Below are 21,858 nucleotides of genomic sequence, written 5' to 3'. Positions count from 1 at the left end.
CAGCGGCCTAAATTCAAGCCGATCCGCACAATAAATCCAATTTCAAATTGAAAGAGCAAAGTCCCTCCAATGATGAAGATGTTTTGATAAAGCTGAAGCCTCCAGTACAAATTTCAAGGTCAGACTTGTTTGGAAAAAAACGTCAAGAAATACACAACTTGACAGCTAATTAAAAATCAACGGAAAAGTTTCTCAGATCGTCCACAGAATGATGTTTACTTCAGTCAGTGATATTCACTTTCTTAATTAAAAAAGTTTTTTTCATTTTATTTAAAATGTTCTCATTCTTCTTATTATCTGTACAACTGAAATAATCACACACAAAGGAAGTGTTAATGCATGACAGACAGCTGAACCTGTCATAGCATGATTTATTTCTGTTCTATGTTAAGCCTGGCTCTCGAGTCAAAAGGTCCACAACTAACAAGCCAGGAAAATACAGTACAGTACAACTACAACGGCACAGTATCTTTAAGTGTGCTCTTGCATTCACACATGATTAAGGTTGTGCCAATGCATTCAAAGTGGAATAGGAGCAAAGTTAGCCTTCCTCACATTTGAATCAAAGCACACGCAGAAATTTGACTTTTTTCTGTAATGTTTGGTACGACGGAGTATTAGGGCCAAACGAGAATAAAAGCCATCATTTTTATGAGAATAAAGTCGTAATATCATGAGATTCTTTTTTTTATCATTATCTAATGTATTATTATTATTAAATAGCAACAGAGCGCAGATGTAACCAAGCAGTCGACCACTGGCAGCCATTTCCACATCTAGACCACAAAAGAGAGGATTTTCTCCTCGCCTGTGTGATTCTTTCTTCCAAACAGACTCCGTTTCTTACACAAACAAAAAAAAGTCCTGATGCTAAAGATAACGTGGTGCTGATATGCCAAAAATATGAAGTATTTATTTGTGAAGCCCCAATGAAAATTTAACTGCGTTCCTCAACTTTGGGTCAGGTTGCAGCTGATAAACTGAGATTTTGCTTAGATAATAATTATTTTTCGAAAGATAACAACTTTATTCTCATAATATTATGACTTTATACTTGAAAGATTAACAAAAAAAATGACCAATACTCTAATACTCACTCCCTCACCTTTGACTGCTACTTTTGACCGGCCTAGGTCATCTGGCTGCATGCGGTCGGTGTGTGCAGTAGCGAGAGTTGTGCCTTGTTAACAAAAACGAGTCAAATGCAAGGGACTCTTACTTCAAACACAAAGAAAGAAGCACCTGCAAGCAAAGAACAAAGCTCTACAGACATTTGGTGGTGGTAAAAAAGCTGCAGATGATGATGATGATGCTGGTGGCGGCGTCAGCAGTGTTACAGCCACAGCTGATGTTTAACTCAGCAAAAGCTGCCACTTTGAGGACGTACGTAATTTAAAAACCATACCTTGTCAGAGCTTCCTCGGACATGTAGAAACAACTGGAATCAAAGATGTTTGAGTGCTTGAAATGTTTCCGCCACAGCAGACCTGTTGACAGCAACAATAAGAGCTTTAGGAGTATGACAGCGATCCTTCTTCTCTGCAGGGCATGAAAGCTGCCATCACATGCAGGTGAGTGAGAGGGAGGCACGGGTGTCAGTCATTCAATTGATTATAAAACAACATCTGCACTAAATCACAAAGAAGGTTTTATTTTTAACGCAGAAGTTACTTTTTGACTGCAGTCTGTGATGTAAAGAAACATTCCCCAACACTGTGTCACCATTTAACATTAAAACCACTAGAGGTTTGTTCTTTGGCAGCAGATCAGCCCACTCTAACTGCAGAAGCAGTTAGAGTGGAAGCAGCAGTTTTACTTATACGTGCTGCATTAAACTAGAGGCAAATACAATCAGGAGAACACGAAAGACCACAGACTATATGTAAAGACACTTCACAAATAAATGACTACTTTAAGCTCCCTCATGCTCAGCTGAATATGAAGTAAAGTGGGAATGTGATTACCTCTGCTGTACGTAGCAAAGAAAGATATATTGAGTGTCAACGTTTGCTCTCACTTTGTGCAGAGAAATGAAAAATCTCCGCAGCTGTAGTCTGTTTTCCAGCTTTCACCCCCCCACACAGACACAAAGTGAGGACAAAGAATGATAACGTGGCATTAATGAGGAACAGAGATAAGGAATTAGCCACCGCAGTAGCAACGCCACCAGCTGCTGCCCCACGGCCAATCAGCACAAACACACCAGGCTCATCAGAGCTGATGATGTCAGGCCTCGTGTCTCGTTTCAGAGTGATTAGTGTGGTAAGAGTGGACCATGCTTCCATTTGCTGACTGTCCTAACACAGCACGATGACAGAGGAGGGCAAGCTATCTTGCATAATATGAAATATTATAATATGACGACCATGGGGCCATTTTCTCCCGGGTACCGCTCTACAGACGCGTATGTTTTGGTTGTCTGTACCCACAATGCCTTGCGTACATTTGGTTCACTTGAAGCGAAACCGAGACCTACGTTTATAGGCGGACAAGAGTTCGCTTATGCATTCACACCTCCCCAAATGAACCATGCTAGAGTTCGATTAAGAAGGAGCTGGTGTGAATGCACCACCTTAATGCTGAAGGGTGCATTTGATTTAATGTGTGAATGTGAATGTTATAGCCAGACAAAATGGAGCCCCGGGGCCCTGAGTGTCTCACACAGGACTCACATTAAATTATTATCTCCAGTCCCAAACTTTTATCACGGAGTATATTCAGTACTAAAAACATATTGTGGGTCCAGTTTTCCCATCTTTAAGTGCAAAACAAAACATCATGAGGTAAATGTTAACCTAGCCTGGTGCACTGAAATACCACATTGGTTTCTGTGCGAGCTTCCAAGTGCACTGGCGCATGTCTCCATTTCCAAGGTCACATTTCATTTCATTTGGACACATTAAAGCAGCTGGAAGTCGATTGATTCTCTGCAGAGTCAGGGCCACAGTTCACTCCTCTACTCCCCGTGGTCTTTATTTAATGTAAAACAATCTCAGTTTGATGATATCCGTGGCAACGTATTGGCACTTTGCAGTTACATGGATTGCTACTTTGTGATGATGTGGATTTATCTGACATTCATAGGTCACTATGTTTCACTGTAACCAATGTTGAAACGTAATAAACTTAGAGCAGAGAGAAGTGCTTTTGTTGTATATGACAGCAATAGATAGTATTTATATTTATATTTATACTTAAGTGTGTTTATGTTTCCTACAACTGACTCATAGAACCCGCACAAGATTTCCAATGTGCCTGGACTGTCTGTTTAAGCACAAATGGCAAATAAAAACGTTGAACCTTGAACCTTGAACCTTACGGATATTGCTGTGAGATGACATTAACAGCTGGACTAATATCAGGATGAAGTTTTTACATCTTGTGATACGAGTGACATTTCTTGAGACTGTTGCCACATCAATTGCAATAAATTCTGGTACCAGATGTTCATGATGCCCACAGGGTGAAACCTAATAATCCTCCAACCTTTCCAGTGTTGCTACCGGCAGGTCAGGGCTTTCACTAATCCCCAGAAATATTATTATCTAGTTGACTGGCAGCTTTTGGATGGATTTGGGATGACATGGTGGTGCAGTGTTTAGAACTGCTAAAGGGGAATGGTACTTGGTTTGGCCAGGGGGGTTCAGTTATTTGGCGGCTGTTACCTGTATGTTTGAATGTATTGTTCATCTCTGTATGTCCTGTCCAATGTGTCCCCATTTTGCAATTCTGTGACTATATTCAAAAAACCTTTTCCTTATTTTATTTTTGTGTGTTTTTGTTTTTTTTACTTGCCCACAGCATTGGCTGTCAGTAATTAAATTATGGCCACCAGTTAATTTCGCTTCGGGAGATGTGGCATGCCTCAAGCTCTAAGCACCTGTCAAGCCTACATATCCACGGTCGACACCTTATAACCCATTCCGCACCATCCCTTTCATTACCCGCATGCTGCTGCACTTATATTTAGTTTCAAACCGAGTCTCTGCAGACCTCCTCATGTCCTCCCGAAATCACAAACATGTCAACCTCAGCACCTTCCCTCAACATCCAATTTCCATAAAACACATTGTTGCGCTGCGGTTGTTGTTGGTGAATAATGTGTAAAGAGTTTACAAGAGACATGTCATGGCTTCATCTTTTGGACACCATTACAATTATAAGTTTACTTGAGGGTATAAGGAAAAGTTATCTGAGGAGAATGCACACACACACACAACTTGTCTAATGTGTGATGTTCGTGCTGCTGCACTGAGTCACATCTTTGTGTTATGGGAATCACATTATATCTAATGTGTTTGTACAGAGAACTCCAAACAACTAATGAGGAGCCAGCTGAACAAACAAACATTTAATTATTTCTTCAACCTCTTAAGAGTTGATTGGCAGTTGCACTGGCTTCCTGCCAATGCCAAACAGTATGGGTTGTTTTTATGGTAATTTAAAATTGGACTCACATTTTCTTTTCTTTTTTTACAGCTTGCTCGGCTGCCTCTGTGAAACACTCTCTGTGTAAAAGAAACAAACAGTTATTTGCAACTTATAAATATATATAACATATCGTATGTTTTCATGTTGCATGCATAAATTAAATGAACACATTGCTTAAGTTTTGGTCAATTTGTTTTCCAGTGTGCTTCAATACAGATCAGTGAGCAGTGAACGCTGCAATGACAAGATACAGTTTTAGAAATTCTTATGAATGTGCAAATAAGAAATAAGGGTGCGTTCCCACCAGCTCCTTCTAAATATCGAATCCTAGTTTGTTTGCTGAGAAAGTCTGGTTCTTTTGAGAAGGTGAAAGAAGCGAACTGTGGTCTGGGCCTAAAAACGTAGGTCTTGGTTTGCTTCAAGAGAACCAAATGCAGGAAGCGGGCTACAACGCAGGGGGTTGTGGGTAAACACAACCAAAACGTACCCGCATGTAGAACAATGGCTGAGCCCGTACATATGTTGTGTGTTCACATAAAGCGATAGAATTTGATGCAGCTCCAGCTTCAGTTTTCTTGTTCATTGTTGGTCTCGTCTTCTCCTTCAGTAATTCTTGATGCAGCGCCGCCTCAGGCAAGGAGGGGAATACGTTATTCAAAAGGTTCGTTTCACTAAAGTGCGAAAGTGTGAAAGCAAACTCGGACCGGCTGAATGTTGCAACCCTGTATCGTACCAAGTCTAGTGGAGACTATTAGGTATGAAAATGACCTAAAATGCATAAAAATACATCTAGAAGAAAGGGAAGGGCTGTCATCTTGTGTCACTAACAAGACAAGCTATCCAGTGTTAAAATCTTCATTGAATCAGTAATGTTGCCGAAAAGCATTAAAAAAAGCTTATTTCAATCTTGTGATAACATGATGATTTAGCTTTTTGAATGTTGTTGTCGTCACATTTGTTTCTATTAACTTGTGAAGCACTTTGAGTTATTTGTTTTCAATACACTCTGCATTCATTATGAAACCAAATCTATCAGTGTCTGATGCGACAAATATGAACCATCTGGTGTCTGTAAGTGAACCGGAAAATAATAAGAAGAAAATTTAAAAACACCTTGAAGCACATTTCCAAATACTCTTTGCCCCAGGCGTCGTCACAAATGCTCAAAGTGTGTGCTTGACCTTCAGCTTAAAATACAATTGTGTTATATTTGCTTGTGATTTTCCTGACAGATCATGCTCCAACCACCGGGCTCTTCAGCCACCTGGGTCCTTTGTAAAATATTCTGTTTAAATGGGCACCAGATGTCCTGTAAGGGATTGTTAAAATAGCGTAAACTGGGCACTGTTTACTGCAAGAGCCAATTAAACACAGACATAATGCACAGAACTGACATTATACATATAGAGATCAAGCATGTCACATGCACCCCACCAAATATACTTTGTTTTCAACACTTTGTTATGTCATTCCCTTTATCCTTAAATCCATTTTTGTGTTTTTGGCTTTTAATTTTTCTAGAATATTTTATCCCTTTTTCATGCATATTGTAAAAATGTATTTTATAATTCATTTATTTTATTTTTAATTACGGCAAATAAAACACTCACCCATTCAAATCACTATTTTTGATGCATTATGACAAAAACTTAGGTTAAAGGTTAAAAACCTCAAAATTCCACTAATGTTTGATATGTATGATGAGGACTAATTTATACAATATTTTATTCATTACTTTTTATGAACACATTTTGGTGCTCATAAAAAAGGTGTGTTAATGTGAATAATGCATACAAACAAATTATTCTGTTAATCTTTCACACCAGGCTGCAATAATCAAACCGAAAAATAATCCAGTTTGCATGAAGTATATTGAAAATAATTTGTTTATTGTGTTTTTTTAGACCATAAAATGAAGGCGTGTCATGACAAAACTTGCAGCAGCACCCCTTAACCCTCATGTGGATTATAAAGCGGTACAAAATGGATGGATGGATGTTTGGTTCTCGTAGCCTCAGAATAGATCTCTCAACGTACTTTAGGGAGGTTTGCCATCTTGTGCTGTCGTGTTTCTGTCATGTTCTACAAGTAGAATGGACAAATCAGCCAGATCAGGCACTTGGAAAAGGACTCAATCACAATCTGCAGTCTCACCATTCCATGTCACTAATTCTAATGTGATAGGGTTTCATGGTGTGCATGGTAATACTTGCCATGCATTGTATTTAGCAACTTTAGGCAACTGAGAATAGAGCTGGCAGCAGCATCACATTTGATGATTCTTTACATCTGCAACATTCTTGGCTCTGTGAGAAGAAACAGAAACGTTTCCTCCTGCTGACGTAACTCATTTCATGACTCTCTATCTATCTCCCTTTCCCCTTCTCTCTCTCTCTCTCTCTCTCTCTGGGTGAGTCACTGTGTGTGGCTCAGCATACCAGGACAGACTGTGTGACCAGCGACAGTGAGCTTTAACATGTGCTGACAGCTAATCAATAGCAGATAGTGTTTTTTAGCTTTTAGGGGGAACTATTTATAACAGACTGCACCATCATTCTCCAAACCAAATCAGATATTTCCATGGGGTGGATCAAGTGCTGCACAATCATGCTTTACAGCAGCATGTGTGTGTGTGTGTGTGTGTGCCTGTGTAGACTGGATTATGTGTTACATAAGACATGCAGCATGTACATACATGCGTCTGTATAATTTTGTTTTAGTGATATAATGAAGCTGCCATACTGCCTCCTTTCTGACATTTGAGTCAGTGAGCAATGTTCAAATCACTTACAGTTGTCAAGAGAGGGAAATCAAATGGCTCTCCCTATACAGAGATAATAAAAGAAGGATGTAGGATAATCCTCAGCATACACTCGCTCCGTTTCCTGACTGTAGGGATACAGATCATTAACTTTGGTCAAATTAGAATGGCAAAACCAAACAGAGATAAAGGTCAGAGTGGGTCGTCGTGAAGCTGTAAACACTTTAAGCAATTCAAATTTTTGTGTGTAAGTCTATCCAGGAAATGCACAGAAACATTATGTAACTCAGACTTGATCATGCAGATGACTTTTTTCCCCCTTTGATGGCTTCAGTGAAATGCATGAATCATTGAAAGGTGAGGGTGGCGTACAAATAAATGGCCTCTCTCGTCTGTGTGTAAGTCAGCAAGTAAATCATTTTCATTTACAAAGCAAGATACAAGAATTCCAACCACAATTCTTTGAGGGGTTTGAGTCTAGACTTCTAAGACGGAGATGGAGGGAGAACTTTTTAAGTCAGGAGGCAACTGGTTTCATAACTGTGGAGCAGCAAAGTTAAGGTTAAGATAAGATAAGGGTTTTGGTTAGGCTGTAGAAAATGAAGGGAACTCAATGCAGAGCCCTAACAAGAATAGCTGTGTGCTTGTGCATACACACGTGTGTTATGTGTGTATCTATGTGTGTGTGTGGCACAACAGCAGGTATGTCAGGAGGAGTATAATGATGCAATAATGCAGGAAGACAATCTGTTGATGCATAGGGTGAGAAAAAGCATGACTTATTCAGTCCCTCATCATGGACATCTCTCAATCTCTCTCACTCCCCTCCTCTTCTCAATGCTCCAGCCTTTCCCTTCTCCCTTAAAAATTTATAATTTAAGTTTAAACTGTTGTTTGTTTGTTTTTTTTCTTTTAATTGTTTCGGCTGACCGGGGTTCTGGAGAGACTGCAATTTAATTCCCACCTCATGTCCTAATGTGTGTTGGAATGACAATAAAGAATCTTGAATCTTGAATCTCCTTTCATCCACAGCGCTGCTTTACTCCATTTGAGTCCTTTCCACTCTGCTCATTTCCCCTCTCGCTCCCTGCTCATGTCCACCAACTCATGTTGTGGCAGCTGTCGTGTCACCTCCTCGCCGTAATGAGCAGGTGGACTAACTCGTAAATCTTAAATTTGTTGACATGCCCGCTAATGTAGAGCGGCATTCAGTCACAGCTCCCATTCGCCCCAAAATGCCACGCAGATACAGTAGTCATCCATCCAATGAAACAGCCGATTTCTCAATCAATAAGCCAGACACAAGGAAACATGTGGAAAATGCGGGTTTGTTCACTCGTCAGTCTGTCTACACGGCAGACGTTCTCATTTTAAACTCACCCACCGAACAGCAGGAAGTGCAGTTAGTCATCCAGTCAATTAGGCGGTTAGCAAATAATTACATCATGCCACACAAGTCACAGGGGAATACAGTATATCATGTAGTATGATGAAATATGCAAATTAGCTGAGTAGCACAGCATCGTATCTCCGTGAGCACATCTGTCACTGTATCATCTCATGTGAGTTTGCCCAGAAATGTATTCAATTTTGAGAGAGAGACATCAGTAAGACACTCTGTCCTCACATATCATGTCACCGTCAGCACACTGGGCAGACAAAATCCCCGTTGCCTGCCTATGAAAATGGGTCAGTGTTAACAAGATCCATGTTGCTGCTGCTGTGGGAGCGGCAGCACTTGAAGCCCTCCCCCGTAACAAGATCAGAATCGTCAGCCATAACGTTTGTAGAATCATATATCGTGATGTAATGTTAATGAGGGTTAGAGAGTCTGGTGAAAGATGTTCAAGGCTATTAAAGATCCACACCGCCTCGTTGCAGGCTGCTTGAATGTGCGAGACTCCACCTAAAGAGTACAACCGCACTTGCAGATAGCATACCAGGCTTGATTCACTTAATGAATTTGCTGGTGGGGAATTTCTGGACACCTGGACTTGAGTTCAGGGAGTATTCTGAAGCAAGAAGGTGTGCTCTTCTCCTAGGTCTGTATCCCCTGAATCCATCATGGTGGCTAAGCGGCATCTTAGCCATGAGGTGATCTACATTTGAGCCGCATCTAAGCTCAGCTACCCCAAGTTCTTGGAAGGTTCTGAGCTTTCCTACCTGGGCCTACCTAACAGGGTCCAAAGCCTCTGTAAGTCCAGATCTGATAACAGGTACAGTACAGTACAAGTACAGTACAGCTCACTTAAAGTTCAGATTGCACAAGCTGCTGTGGCTGGTCATACGTCTCTTGCAAGGCTCCCATGGCAGTGATGTATCGCTGGGGATCAAAGATAAAGGCTGAGTGCATGTGGGAGCTTGAGCTGGCTGAGGGGCACCTGGTACTTGAAATGCTCACTTATGTGTCTGTAATTGCTTATCTAGTCATCAAGTGCCAACTCGAGCAATTCTATTGTATGCCCACTGCTAAAGGTTGGCAGTGATGGTCATAGCCGTCTCATGCTGTAATAATGGAGACAATGCAAATGCATAGCCCCCCCCCACCTCACCCAAGCCACCAGGGGCCCCCAAAGCTGCATGTTCAGCCTCATCTGAGGAGAATTAAAATGACCTGTATTTATCTTTAGCTGTCTTGTGTGTTTATTATCCTGTATATGCTTAAATGTAGCATATAAATAAAATAAGCTGCGATGATAAGCAGTGGCTGGTGGCTTTGTGGCATAATTAAGTCAAAAGTGTTGGATCCAAAATGGTCCTGGAGGGGTTGGAGTAAAGCTCCTTATTAACTCCAATGTTAGAATTATTCTTTCCTAAGCGTTTTGTCTTTATTGTTTGCACATTGACAGGGATATGGATCGGTCGTATAGAGGATTGTTGTTTTCTTTGTATGTTATTTGCTTGAGTGGCTCAATGTAAGATGTTTTATTTTAACCTCCTTGTTTATGGTTTTATGGTTGTCCACATGTTATTAAGGTAACAAAAATGAGGTAATTGTCAGTTTTTGCTATGAATAGATGCATTTAGCATCATAAATATATCTTTATTGTGAAGTAAATACGTGATTCCATATCAAAGCAAACACTTTTGCTTTGAAATTCTGTGAAATATCCTCACAAATATCATCATTGTGATATCATAATAGAATAAATATAGTAGAATAAAGAATAAGAGAATAGAAAAAGCACTTAAGCACATATTTCCCATCCGCTACTGAACAGTATTTTTTCTCTAGACCGGCCCCCTTTTGAACAGACCAGACACACGCACACGTCATTTGAGTTTGACATCCCTGATCCAAAGGGTTAGGAATCTCTCCATCGTAATTTGGCGAACTAGGGGCCCCCCAAACAGCATCTTGCATAGGGCTCCCCACAAAGCTAGAAATGGCCCTGGTAATAATTGTGGAATACCATGAGAGGCTTTGGGGTATTTTTAATTGATCCAGGGAGGTACCTGCATGGAGCTCTGAACTTGCTTCTGCTGCAACAGCTGCAACAGCACACAAATATTAACCCCCTCACATGTAATAGCCTCTGTCAGCCGTGTCAAACGCACAACATCACACACACACACACAGACACACACACACACACACACACACACACACACACACACAAAAACAAAACAATACAACCACCCAAGCACATCCCATCACAGCTTCCCAAACAAATAATGTCACTATTTGATATGTCCTGACACTGTCGTGGAAGGGTAATATAAAAAACTGGGATGCTTTACAGCGTTGAAGTTGTCACTGCATGGGTCACATTGCTGCTGTTGTTTGGACAACAAAGAGTTTATTGTAGAAATGTGACAGTTTGGATGCAGAGTGAGACAAACAGCAAAGAACAGAAAGTGAATATTTATTTTTATTTCATTTTGCCTCGATATTAAAGTGATCCTATGCTGCGGCTGAGACCTGAGACCAGGAATATCAAACTTGTCCTAAATATAGCTCCTCTGATCTGTGATGATGATGATGTCTGTGCTGCTGTGGCTGAGCCTTAGGCCTCACTGGCGTCATGAACTCTCTCGCTGGTGACCCAACCTTTTCTCACCGCTTCATAATCTCCTCTTAACACACACACACACACACACACAGACACACACATCTGTATACGCATGAGACTCACAGAGAAGCACAAACCTGCCAAACAGCATTTAATCAAGGGCTTATACTGTTTGAGTCTCATTGCTCATTAGTTTGTTGTTGTTATGTAATAATAGCCTTTTGTATGTGATGTTGACCTTATATTATATTTTTATATAGGTTTTATAAATGTTAGCACTGTGTGATTTTGTATTTACTTAATTTTCCAGCCGATTTCAACTACAGTATTTGTACATTTGGCTAATTTTGGACGTTTTTGCTCAATGTTACACCTTTTTAAATATTTCACTTTTTCTACATTGTTTTTCTCTTATAGGAAATTAATTGAGACGGCAGACAACACTTCAGAGGCAACAGTAAAAGTACAAATGTTTACTAAATGATTTCCTCTGCCGAAGCAGATGTGTGGAACCACATGCTGCAGATTATGATCAAATGGAAATGAATTGCTTTCATTGGCTTGCCCCGCCACATAAATACCGTGGAGTCACGTTGGTGAGCAGCATCTGCCTTAATTATACCCTGAAATTATTTCTCTTAATCTGGTTTTAAAACAGAATTCTGCAACAAGAATTGAAACTTTATATTTAAAATGTGTTAAAGTAGCATGTTGATTGTCTAAAATGAACCATCTTTTTTTATATAGATTTGATCTGACGGTAATATTGATACACATTTCACAATGTCTGCTTTCCACGCACATCTGGAATATAACAAGCTCATTCATCACTCCAAGAATAAGTTTCTGTTATAAGGCTAGAGCCTCTCTACAGGGGCTCACTGAGGCTCACAGTGACACAGTGAACATTGTGTCACTGCGGAATAATGAGAGCCCCATAATCCAGAGCTCAAATGTGGTTTTCTCCATGAGTATCAGTTCAGAAAGATAATGTCTTGCCATGTTACGACCCTCACTGCACAGTGTAGACTGAAGTTTTGTAAAAAGGCATTAAGTAAATTTGCTGTATGACATGATATGAAATGGTTTAATGTGTTAGATAATAACTGACTTGGCAGGAAACAACCCTGGACACCCATCACACAATTTAATTAAGGTAGTTGAAGAAAATGCAACATGATATATATCAGAATATATCTTAAACATTCTGCCCTCATAAGAAAGTGTACTTTTACTTTTTTAACTGGAAATGAAAAAAAAGAGTGTTTGTCATGCTCCGCCTTCTTCTCCGCCTACGTCTCCTCCTCTTCCTGCATCCACCACGGCATGCAATCAGTTCACCTGCGGCGGGAGCACACCTGCTCTCAATCTAATCATCAAGCCTCCTGGTTCTGCAGCCTCTCATCGACAGATTGTTACAGACCTCTGTGTGGTGAATGGAGATATTGTCGTTCTCTATTGTTTGTTTGTTTGTTTGTTTGTTTATTTATTTGCTTATTTTCTTAACTCCCTGTGCTCAGAACCTCCTCCCTCGTGCATGCTGCCACTGACGCCTACCTTCTCTGCCGTCTGGATACGATCTCCGCCTTCACTTCCTGCATTGTTCATCTCATCTGTTAACCCATTCTTCAATAAACTGTTAAACTGCCGACTGCCTTCGCCTGCCTGCCTGCATGCTCTCGGGTACAGCAACACCTCACCTTAACAGTTATTTGCGCAGAAGCTTCTCCGAGAAAAATATCTTTTAAGCATTAAAAAACCCAGTGGGCTGTTTTGCTTGGATGTTTTCATGTGTTTCGGTGGACGACTGCCAGAGCCAAAGATAACTGCTGTGGAACCAGACAAGCTCCTGCTCATGTGTGACATGGGAGACGTTCAAGACATCAAGTCCAAACCTCTGACATAAAAAAAAAACTCACTGGGGCTTATCATGTCTACTCCGCCATCAAAGTTGACCTAGCTATCTAAAACTAATAAAGCAGTAGATGTACAAAAATGTTGGCAGAGTACTGGCATATCTTTAAGAAAGATGTAGAGAGATGGATCAAAAGAAATACCATGAACAACTTCTTAATCTCAAAAGGGCTCCTTCTGCAAACACTTCAGTGCTTGCAGGTGGTTTTCAGATAAAGAATTCTGTGCATCCCTCGCCACAGTCCGACTTTCACTTAAAACCTGGAGTGTGTATTGTGCTCCTGACAGCTTCCACCCTTCCACCCAATAAATGTCAATGCACATCTTTGTCAGAATATAAAAATCTAAATAGAAAGCACCTCCGCCCTGTGCTGTTTTGGACAGCAGAGAGACTCGGGTGGCCTATGACTTTGAGAGGGGGGTTCATTCAGCCAATCAGATTAAAATCCAAGTGATGCTGTCGAGGTGTGCGATTCCGCTCGTTTCCACAAGCAGCTGTGGTGGAACCCTGCGTGCACTGCACGGTGACCTTGGAGTCTCCTTATGCTGGCACTTAGGACACGACTCCACAAAGACCTACTGCTAAGCATTGATTGGTGCAGAGCAGAAAGGGACAGGGACAGGGACAGAGGTATTGGCTGCACAATTAACATGTATTTCCCTGTGTGTGCCTCTCTCTGACTGTCTTTCCCTCTGTGGCCATGTGCTTTGTTGCACTTTCCATTACTCACAGGCATAGCAAATACAATACAGGGTGAGAAGTCAGTCAATCACTATCTATCTACAGCTCTGCCCCCAAGGTTTTAAAGTTCCACAGTGAGACCTGTGCATGCAAACAGAAGGTGTTAGCGAAGTAAAAGCAGGCTTCCCTTCTTCTTCTTCTTCTCACTCCGTTACCATTCTGCCTTCATAAATGAAGATTAACGGCATCATGCGTGTGCAGATACGGCGATGAACCCTTTACAGTTCACTTCATCTCATTAGTATCAGGATTCGACCTTGGTGACACTTTGTGGCGATGTGAGGCCAGCGAGATAAATAGGAGGCAACCAACCGCACCATTATTGTCTCTTTTTCGCTTGATTTATAATTTCCTTTCCAAACTACCAACCTGCAACACCTAGATTTATAAGCTCCTGCTGGCACTCGTTCCAGTGTCCCCTACGCTGTTTACAGAGGTGTCCTCTCTAATTTTAGGCAAGACAAGAATGGGATTTAATGAAAAGTGACACTATCTAGCCAGCACTCTTCCTCAGTGGAGGTTATATCAAAGCGGTGGCCATATAGCTGTAGCCATGCAGCTGAAATTCTTCTGCAAAAGTGTCTCATTAGTTTCACATGTACACATAAAGCAGCATGATAACCAGATTATTCTCTTTGTTTCCATGGAGCTGAGGGAGAGGATCTGTTGGCTGTAGGCTCTGTTAGCACTCAAGAGGGGAGTGTGATGCCATGTTAGCGCAATGAGTATAACTGTCACTGCAGTGTATGGGAGGACTCTGAGGTCAAAGATCAATGGTCACTGAGATCTGTGGGGATTTTAACTCATAGATGTAAAAGTGGGAGTTATGTGGCATTTATTTCATTTGTATTACAAAGGAAATGCAACAAAAATCACACGTCATGGTGTATAAAAAAAGTTTCCTTAAATCTCAATAAATCAATATAATGGGATCTCCTGAAACAGGTTTTTGGCATGCCCAGCTTGTGTTGGATAACGTGAAAAAAAAAGCACCTGCCTCATTATGCTGATGCAAAGGTTCTGGCAAAGATGGAGACGAGGAAAAAAAAAAATAGTCTGGCATGTTTATCTGGCAACAGATCACGTCACAGAATCCTGGTCAAATAACTTCTAACACTGGAGGATGAATGACAGGCACTCTGTCGCCTCACCTTGTGGTTGGTAAAACACTGCGCAGTATGTTCTGGCACCTGAAAAAACCCCAAGACTCAAGGGTGATTTATTCAAAGCACACCCACAGTAAAGCTGGTCCTTGCATTTCCTCCCATATGCTGCTGTTTTTCTATGAACTTTATTTTATTCAATAACGCGTAAGACATCAATCCAATTAATTGGCCACACCTGGTTACTTCATGGCTACAGTTGAGGCTAAAGCCGACCGGTGCCCTGTACCGCTGCAACCTATAAATAAAGTTCAACAGCTAATACGCATTTTGTACGATGAGTAATTGGTGGCTGGAATTGCTGCACTATATAGGAGGATGTGGGTGGATGGAGGCGCTGGATGTGAGCCACGGTCTCTGATGTGACAGTCGCATCCAGGTTCCTGCACAAGGCTTAACCAAGGCAACAAAATAGAGTGTCAGACCATCTTCAAGACTTGCCTTTTCTGCCATAATCAGAGAGTGCAAATGTGCTGTGAGCACCTGAATGCAGTCAACGATGCGTTCGAAATCCAATCTCAGTTGAAATTTAAATTTGAAACCATCTGGTAATGGGGGTAAACTCTGCACTACACATGATTTGCTCTTCATTTTGGAAGAGGTGACCCTTGTGGAGACATATTCAAAAACATTTGTTAAGTGTGTGTATATAATAGCGTATTCTAGAGAGCTAGTTTCTCAGAACCTCCCCGGAGACTGTAATCATCACACAAACCGCATCTTGTGCACATGGTAGAACTAAAAAAGCAATCACGGAAAGGGTCAGAGAGAAAAGTTATTACATCAGTGGAAGCAGAAGTTAATGAGGTACAAGATCTTTCAAAAGATGGGAACGTGGACCTGTGAGGAAATGTTAAAATGACAAGTCAAGTCGAGGATAACTGCTGTTTTGAATGGTTACAGCCTTAAATCATGCCATAAACGTGACTGTTTATGGCATAAACATGACTGTTTGTGGCACGGTGCAGTTTGGTTGGCCTCGTGTGAATGCAGCCCAAGACCTCTGATGAAAACCACATTTTTTAGTGTTTTGGGTCGCTTGAAAGTGATATCTGGAGGAATGCAAAAACGTGTGTGTTTGTGAGAGAGGGAGAGGTCATGGTTGGATCTCCTCAGAGCCAGCTGTATTCTGCTGCAGATCTTCTATATTGCAGAATCTTTTATGAAACACATAATACATTGGACATGTCCATGCACACACTCACACTCCAATAAAACCTTTGATGTTCCATGAAATAGAAACTAGAGATGCACAGACAATTTGGCAAATGAAACATTTGAAAGGCACAAAGCCTTATCGGCCGAAAAAGACTTTTAACACCGAAACAAAAGGGCCGTTGACGTGCCAGCACGCGCCCGTCTATTCCCACTTAGAGTCGGTCCAAGATCAGTTTGGAACACCAATAAAATGGTTCCAATAACATGTGAGTACACGGTGGAAGAGCACCTATTAACTGCTGTAAAGTCTTTTGCGCAAAAGTAAAACTTGGGTGCATTAAACGCCGATTATGAACTGACATTCACTCGGATCCCCTGCACCTCGCCATAAAGATCGTTACTTGGATTTGGGGATAAAGCAGCACGTAGATAAATGATTCAGGCTTTGACGTATGAATATTAATATTCATACTTTCAAATAATACAATTGCAATGCCTTGACTTTAGTGAGCTCCCAGTCATAAAAACTAAATTAGATAATAACAAAAAACAATGGTACACAATTGGCATAATAATTTGTTTTGGTCTTTCGGTTTCTTGATTTTCAGTTTTGGCCAACAATTTTCATCTTGGTGCATCCCTAATAGAGACTGTAAGTGATTCGCCATTTTCCTCACCAAATCCTCTGGCCAATGGCTGCATGACAGTTCTGTGCACGTGTTTTGTTAACAGTTTGTAGCCTCTGACCTTTGAACATGAACCAAATCAGTTCCAAACTCACGTTTTCAGGGTGGGCTTCTCGGCAGAGGCAGAAAAAGAGAGACAGATTGTTTCCTCCAGCATGCTTGAAATCCCTGGAGAAAAATAAAAGATAGAATCACATATCAAGTCAAGTTGTGTAACCATTTAGCCCCGTAACATTCATCTTATCCTTCCCTTATGCTCAAATTAACCTCCGCCCTGAGGCAAACTCCACCAAATGGTCAAACCATGTACAACACAATTTTCTACTACAATATTCCAGTTACAGCAATTATTACTGATAAGTTTGTGTTGGTTCTTTCAGTGTCATTTTTGAGCACATGAAGATCACGACGGTCACATTTCAGACCCAGGCTTATTTTCACTGTATCAGAGATTTGGTTGTGTGAAAGTAAATAAACACATTGTACTTAATTTCTTTTTCCTCTACTAAGCTGAATTTTCATATTTTCATAATCATACTTTGTGGAACAATAACATTTCACTGAAATGGAATGAAATGACATGACATGTTAAATTCTGGCTGCAATTATGTTTCCTTCAAAATTAGAAATATAATTTGTCGTTTAATAATAACTGGATTGATGCCGACTTCTAATAAGAGTCCCATGCTTTACTGCGGTTTATGAACGGGACATTAACCTCAAAAATATAAATTTTTTACTATATCACTTAATGAAAATGCTAATTTAATGGAATGTATCAACAAGATAACACATCAAATATCTTATATAAATTAGAAAAACTGAAATAGTCGGCATTAAGACAATTGAACACGATTCATATCGCTGAAAATGTGCTTCTGTGCCGTTTGTAAAAAAAGAAAAAAATAGAAGAAAACACTAAAGGCACTGTGGAAACCATATGATTTATGATAAAGAGCCAAGTCTGTCAGGGGAAGATTTCTTACACGCTTTATGAGAGATGACCATCAGTTGCTCTCTGCCAGTGAGCAACTGACGGTCTGTTCATCTTTGTTGTAATATTCCATGTGACTCAAATCTGGAATGATTACAGTTGTTTCTCCAGCCCGCTGCAAGCTCCGTCTGTTCTCCCCTGTTATGACTAGTTCACACGTGATTTCCATTTTATAGCACGAGGAGACGACTTGTGTTTGTTTTGTATTTAGCATCTATAAATCACTTGGCCCAAGGAGCCTTTGATAGGTAACTGGTGTGTCACAGTTGCAGGTATCACTCTTTGGAGATGCTTTGCAATTCCCTTTGTAAAGAAAAAAGGAGTCCATATATATATATACCACATTACCACAAATTGTGATATTTAAATATAATAGGATATTATTGTGACCTTTCATATTTATTTTGGCACATTGCGCGAGTTACAAAAAAAGCATTGTTTTCCCAAAGGTTTGAATAATTTATTGTCCTGAAACCATACACTGCTGTATTAAATAAAAGGCAATTCCTACATGAATTATAAATAATGCTGCATTTTGCACATATCATCTTGTGTCTCCCATCTGCTGTTTTGGATTCTCTGCTGAATCCGGAACTCACGCCTTATCAAGGTGACCCAGCATCATTTGCAGATCATGGCTGATGTCTACCATAACACAACCTTACAGGGGTGGATGGCGATCCCATGTCATCTCCTACACAGACCGCTCTGAGGGGGACTGTTTTCGAACTGTATCCAGTGTGTGCCAATTCTTTCATATATTACACTAATTGGCCTTGTGCTCAAGTAACACATGGAGTGATTGCTTGAGGAAAAGGGAGAGGCCCATGGTCTCATTATCTAGATAAAGTATTTCTTGGCTCCATGCTAATGAACCCATGTAAGCACATTCATCTAAACAAGATTTGTTTACAGTAGGGCTGGGAAGCATCTGACCTATTGGCCAAACAGCCTGTGAGACCGCACATGAGGTAATTTATAATACTAACTAAAAAAAAAAAAGACTGGCGGGATGACGGTACATTTGCATTTATTTAGTTTTTTGGTAAATAATCAGACGAGCATGTGACGTCCTTTTTTGAGCCTGGAAACAACATTTCAAATTTTCCACTCAGTCCAAATGAACTACACACGCACAGCAACCATCAATGCCAAGTTTGATATGTGAAATAGTGTCTGCTTTTACAAGCCACCGTAACATCATCGATCAGTTTGAGCACCTTGTTTTGGCTCAGCTGTAAGACGCCTTATCATCACCATATCCAGCCATTGCCTTAGAGAGGTGAGGATACATGTGTTGAATAATTAAATATGGCCCACCCGGGGAAGGATGATATAAAATAGAAATGGACATAATAGGAAAACCTTCCCCCATCCCTGGTTCATAACTAAAGATGCTGCTTTGTGTTCTGTGCGTCCCACAGACAAAATTACACATTGGCTTAAGTTCAATTAAATCATTTTTTTTTACTTCCTGTAAAGTGGCTGTCGTCATTGATTGCTTGTGTGTTGAACACATATGGATTGATACAGAAGCACAGTTATGTTTTGACGATGACAGGAAGCAGCAGACTCACAAGTCACTGACTTGGTGAATGCAAAGTGGGGACGACATTGTTCCACCAGTGGGAAAGAGGAAACTCCTCTGATTTGTTTGCGACGTGCTCAATTAACTGACAGTGTCGGCTCAATAATTACACAATTTGGACTTGCAAATAAATATTATGTTACAAAGTATGTGTAAATCTCCTCCCATTTTGCCGCCACTGTGTCCTTGCGAGAGTGATCAAACAAAAATGCACCAGGGATGTGGAACACCAAAGTTGCCTGCTGCCTCTTAAACAGTTTCTATCTGACAGCTGATCAGTGGCTGCATGAAGAATATGACACTATATCAGTGTGTCTCACCACACACACACACACACACACACACAATAAGGACTAACAACAGTCATAAATCAGACTGACAGCCTATATGTCCCTTTACACTGTGTCTTCGCCTGAACTGAGCCTGAAGATTTATAGAATGGCTGACAGATTATTATGTGCACATCATATATAGTGAGGCTATACAACAGATACAATCAGTACACCCACATACATGGAACATGCTTCACTGGATAACAGTGCCTCAAACCACACGTACAAATGTGCATACATACAGGACATAGTGTCCTTTAAGGACATTTCCATTTGCATCACTGAAATGAGTGTGCAAGCTTGAATCAGTGATGAAAAAAGTTATAAAGTTATTATTGCTGGTAGTGATTATTAGAACCTAACTGGGTGCAAAACTTGACTGTAAAACATCTACAGTGGGCGAGAAAGCTCCATGCACTATGATCCAAGAAAATACTGATGTTTACCATAAAAACAACACACAATAGTGCCCAGCCATGGAAAAAAAACAGGAACAAGTCTCCCGAGGGACGTTTTGAGTTAATTACAGATTCTGAAAGTGTGGTTTCTAAGCTTTCCAACAATGTCTAATGCATTGAAGTCTGAATCTTGAATGTAGGCACTCCTCAAACTGGTTTAGGGAGAATTTTAGCCTCAAAGATTTACCCCTTCTGGAAAGCCAAGTTAAGATATCATCACATTTACATAGTACAACCCCCTCCAGGTCTAGTTGTTGATTTTAGTAGTTTGAACAATGGTTATCAATAGCAGTTCTAGGGACCCCGAGGGATCTATGAAGAGGTCCCAGGGGTTCCCAGAGACAAATAAAATTAAATATGAATATACATTTCATAAAAATTATACTTAAGAGTTAGAAGGATCAAAGATAGATACATATTTCTAATATTAAATCAAATCAAATACATTTAAGCGGCTCTGTTGAGTAGTGTGAATGGATCAGTCTGTTGCTGAGGCTAATTCTTACCTAGTTGCTAAATCATTAGCATCACAGTCAATACTTTATACCCAATGCAGTGTCATTCACACATTATTCAAGCACATCATGTTAGTTTCTTATTCATATTAATAGCAGATGCTCACATGCTCCAGTTACAGCTTATAATACGATCATCTGATCACATTTATATCACTTGGATTTGAAATACTGAGCTAGCTCATACACAGTGTTAGCTAATAGACGTAATGTTACCCCCATGAAAAGAAAACATGTTTTAATCCCTGTATGTGACTTCGAATGAACACTAACGTAACATAGATTGACGGCGTGAATGGAAACTCACCCCATAAGAAGAGATAAGGCCCGGAAAGAAGTTCGGGGTGCTTCCCTGCCACTTCTTCTTCCGTAGCATTTCCGTAGCATAGCAGAAGTGAGATCAGCGTCGGCATGACCAGAAGCATCTGTCTTCGTTAAGAAGTATAGCCAAAGATTTGCGCTGGAACAGCCACGATTTAGCTCTTTTGCCATGCGTTTTTTTTCCTTGTCCATCTTCATTCAACGGTGAAAACACACGTAGTAGCAGCAACAGTGACGAGCCTCCGGCGGCAGTAGCTGCATATTAAGTAGCCATGTGTTTCCTCTGTGAGGTGCAGCTGATTGGCTGAAAAAAACAACCCACATTGAAATACAAAGTTTATGGTTTTAAGACCCCCAGATACTGTGATTTGAAGCATGGAGTGGCTTCTTCAAGATTTCAAGTTGCTTACATTTTAATTTTATTTTTAATTTATTTTTTTTACTTGTGCTGGGCTGACTTGTTGCTGGTTGCTGCCATTATATAACTCATATGGCTGTTTCCACCAGCTCAACTCAGCTGGACTTGACTCACTCGCCTCCTAAATCCTAAAAACGAATCCAACAATTACCAGGGGAATTGTCTAAAATCTCAATATTTAACAGAGGAGACTGGTGTAATTAGTGACAGCCCTGCTGATCGTGATGGGCAAGCTGCAGTCATGGAGTGCTCCTGTCATGGAGGAAGTACTGAACACTTCTTTTTAATTAGCTGATTCTAATGATTCAGTTACACTGAAAACAACTGCTGTACAAGTCACTAGTCACTTGTTTGTGTGTGTCGT

General features: G+C 40.5%; 1 long non-coding RNA gene across 3 annotated transcripts in view; it reads right to left on the bottom strand.

The window, feature by feature from the left end:
* The window catches only part of LOC131458558 (uncharacterized), a 109,501-nt gene extending 88,248 nt beyond the window's left edge, over positions 1-21,253 (bottom strand). Inside the window, exons 1-5 of one of the 3 annotated variants that reach the window (XR_009240109.1) lie at positions 21,063-21,253; positions 16,964-17,036; positions 4,458-4,508; positions 1,406-1,487; positions 1,107-1,242 (exon numbers count right to left, since the gene is read on the bottom strand). This is a non-coding gene — a long non-coding RNA (uncharacterized LOC131458558). Of the gene's footprint in view, positions 1-1,106; positions 1,243-1,405; positions 1,488-4,457; positions 4,509-16,963; positions 17,037-21,062 lie in introns of those variants that run through there. The other 2 variants (XR_009240107.1, XR_009240108.1) reach the window with 2 other exon arrangements.
* Between the last annotated feature and the right edge of the window lie 605 nt (positions 21,254-21,858).

Source organism: Solea solea, chromosome 4 (genome assembly GCF_958295425.1).
Source record: "Solea solea chromosome 4, fSolSol10.1, whole genome shotgun sequence".
Classification (NCBI taxonomy): Eukaryota; Metazoa; Chordata; class Actinopteri; order Pleuronectiformes; family Soleidae; genus Solea; species Solea solea.
This window is presented reverse-complemented; position numbering and strand designations above follow the sequence as displayed.